This window comes from Microtus pennsylvanicus, chromosome X, assembly GCF_037038515.1.
Source record: "Microtus pennsylvanicus isolate mMicPen1 chromosome X, mMicPen1.hap1, whole genome shotgun sequence".
Lineage (NCBI taxonomy): Eukaryota > Metazoa > Chordata > Mammalia > Rodentia > Cricetidae > Microtus > Microtus pennsylvanicus.
The window spans coordinates 137,648,417-137,652,139 of NC_134601.1; the positions used below are offsets into that span (position 1 = coordinate 137,648,417).

General features: G+C 46.3%; 1 pseudogene; it reads right to left on the bottom strand.

The window, feature by feature from the left end:
* Window positions 1-1,464: 1,464 nt before the first annotated feature.
* On the bottom strand, window positions 1,465-1,852 carry LOC142840837 (small vasohibin-binding protein pseudogene; annotated as a pseudogene).
* Window positions 1,853-3,723: the final 1,871 nt, after the last annotated feature.

The following is a 3,723-nucleotide window of genomic DNA, read 5'->3' on the forward strand; positions in this document are numbered from 1 at the left end:
CGCTTGCTGTACAAGTCTAAAAACCTGAGTTCAAGCCCCAGAATGCAAACTATTGTCTCTCTCTGTAAATACGCACACCGAAAACAAAAAAGCAGTCGTGTCCTGATTGGCTATCTTCTGCCATTGGCTTCTGTTTGTATTCCGCTCACGGCATTTAATCCAGGTGCAGGCATATTTCATATTTCAGGAAACCTCACCCCAGTCTATAGATGGCACAGACCTCGGATCATTCAAAGGCAAGGAATAGGTCAGAAAGAAGGGGGATTCGGAAGTATAAGCAGGAACTTAACAATAAAACTTCTATGCATGGGATGGGAAGACTAACCCAAAACTCTGATGCCAGAGCCAGACTTGTAGAAAACCCACCTCCTCTAGGGCATCCCATGACGTCCTAACAATCAGACCTCTATGTTTCTATGGCTTCATCTTTTCTATAAACTGTAACACTGTACAGGCAAGGTGGAGAGAACCTGCAAGTTTATTCTCCTGATGCTGGCTCAACTGCAAAGAAACCCATCTTAAAAGAAAAAAAATGATTGTCAGGCTACACAAGGCCCGTGAGTCAGTCCTTTCTCCAAAACACCAGCCATTCTGATTGAGCATAAAGGAGCAGTGACGCTTGCAGCCTCAACCAAGGCCATCAGACGCTTTCTGATGACACCTTGCTGTGGAGAGATGATGGGTATGCCAACTAGCTTAACTGTGATGATCATATCAGCATGTGCACATATATCAGAATATATAGAGTTTCTACTCGTTAGTGACACCTTAATGAAACTGGGAGGGAAAGAAAAGCAGAATAAAAGAAACCAACATAGAGCTGAAAATGAAGCTCAATTATTACCGTGATTGCCTAGCGCATGCAATCCCCAGCACTGAATAAGTGCAGGCACTTACAGAAAAAGGAAGAGAGAGAGGGAGGGGGACGCGAGGGAGGGAGGGAGGGAGGGAGGGAGGGAGAGAGAGAGAGAGAGAGAGAGAGAGAGAGAGAGAGAGCCCACTTGTCTGCCTGCCTGCCTTTGGGTATATAGCTATCATCTTTCAGTTTTTATTTATTTAGTTCTTTTGTTTTGTTTTGAGACAAGATTTCTCTGTGTAGCTCTGGCTGTCCTGGAACTCGTTCTGTAGACCAGACTGGCTGCAAAGTCAGAGATCCGACTGTCTCTGCCTCCTGAGAGCTGGGATCAGCCACTGCCACCGAGTGTCGTTTTTCAGCTTTTTTTTTTAAGAACAAATGAACATTTTGCATTTTATTTTCAGGGAAGATGCACGATTTCACTAGAAACAATGATTTTTCTTGAACAGTAGAAAAAAGGCCTTTTAAAAAAAACAGCTGTCCCAGATGAAAAGTCTACCCAGCAAGCACCGGGACAGTTCTGAGAGGAGGAACCAGTGTGGTGAAAGTTACCTACAGGAAGTTCAGTGCAGAGTTCTCCGCAAGTCTTGTTTAGTTCCCAGAGGCTCCAGTTCCTCAGACTAGGAAGCTGGTGGGCTTACTCCCCAGGGGGCTGCATTTGCTTACAGAACTCGTCAAACTGCTGCTGCTCCAGCTCTGTCATGACTCTGTTGAGAGCGTAGATCTCTGCTCTTTGTCTTTGCTTCAGCTCCTTCTGGGCAGATTTCTGCTTAGCCTTCTCCACTCTGAAGGCAGGTTCTTTAACTTTGGATTTTTCTTTCCGGGCAGGTGGATCCATGGCTTGGCTTCTGAATGCTTTTTGGTCAGCTCTGACCCGGTCTCGGGCTCCCGGTCTCGGGCTCCCGGCCTCCGCCACGTCGCAGACCAGCCCCCACGCGGGGATCAGCCTCGCCTTCCCCTTCCGCCGGACCGGAGTGCCCAGCCCCGCTGCCCTTGAACTGGGCGGGCCGCGCCCTCGTTTTTGAGCTATTAATCGTGGACACAACCCCGCTTGTCTTCTCAGCACTTGGGAGGTGGAGGTCACAATATCAGAAGTTCAAGGTCATCCCCAGCTGCCCAGCCTGAGCAGACCAGCCTAGGCTGTCTCAAAACACAAACAAACCAGGTGGTGGTGGAGCGTGCCTTTAACCCCACCACTTGGGAGGCAGAGGCAGGTAGATCTTGGTGAGGTCGAGGCCAGCCTGGTCTACAGAAGGAGTTCCAAAACAACCAGGGCTGTTACACAGAGAAACCCTGACTTGAAAACCAAACAACAACAAAAACCACAAACACAAAAAACAAATATAACAGATACCTTAAGAATTTGGGGGCTGTGCAAACATAAACACCTAAATTTGGAAAACACGGGTGGTGTGTGCTTTAAAAAAGCACCCAGGAAAAAAAACACCCAGGAATGGAGACACAGGCTCATCCTAGCTTTGGGAGGGGAAAACAGAACCTCAGGTATTTGCCGGCCAGCCAGTCTAGCCAATCAGCGAACTCCTTATTCAGTGAGTGCTCTCATCTCAAAAAATAGGGTGTCAGCAAAGAGGAAGACATCTGGTATCAGCCTCAGGCCTCCTCATATGCATTCACAGGCATGCCCATATAGCACACATGTGCACACACATACATAAACATGTACACATGTATCACACAGAGAGAGACAGAGAGATGGATTTGAGTACACAGCTTTCATCTCTCAGTCATGAATACTACAAACCTTTCACGAATTAGTAAGACGGTGATTCCACCCACTACTGAATGGAGAACAACCAAAGAAGGACATGCCACCTCTAGGTGCGGTGGAGGAGAAAGAAGGTGGACAGTAGTTATGAGGGAGAACATAGCCGGAGGAATAGTCCAGACTCAACCAGGCCATGAAAGGTGGTGTGGGGGAGGGGGCGGCAAGAGGACAAGAGACAGAGAGACAGAGAGAGAAAGGGGGGACCTGGAAGACAAGAGGCCAGGAGCAAGCCGGGAAACGAAAAAAAAAAAATACCTGCATAGCCAAAATGGCTGGGTTATACAGGGAAGAGAAGCTGGGGGAAGGGACCCAGCCCAGTGCCTGGGCTGGAGAATTTAGGGTAGGAGGTGGGGTATGCCAGCTAGGATGACTCTATAACAGGTACTGAGAGCTGCTGGGAGAACCTGGTGACCAGGTTCACTTTGATATGTTAAATAGGCATCTTAACCATTTGTCCTGAGTTTGAGACCTAACACTATTATGTGCATTTTGCTTTAATTCAAATATATCACTAAATGAAGAATGTATCATTTAAACATTTAGCACTGTATTCATGATTTTAGCTTTTAAAAATTAAATGAAAAAACCGGGCAGTGGTGGCACATGCCTTTAATTCCAGCAATTGGGAGGTAGAAGCAGGCAAGTCTTTGTTGTGAGTTCGAGGCCAACCTGGTCTATACAGAGTGAGTTCCAGGACAGCTAGGGCCACACAGAGAAACCCTGTCTTGAAAAAAACTAAAACAAAAAATAAAAAAGAAAGAAAAAATTCTTAAAACATACAGATTCAGGGGTCAGCAAAATGGCTCAGTGGGTAAAGGTACTTGCTGCCAAGACTGATAACCTGAATTTGAATTTGGTTCTTGGAACCTGGAAAGAGAACAACTCTCATAAGCTATCCTCTGACCTCAACACACTCATGGTTGATTGCATATACCCTCTTCCCCAAATAAGTGTACATTTTTTAAAGTACAGATTCAATCCTTGGTTTGAATCTCTCATATTTGGTTGGTACTTAGGCTTATATTTTTGCCTCAACCAAGACTAAACACAAACTAGCATCAAGGCAGGTTTGAATCTGCCT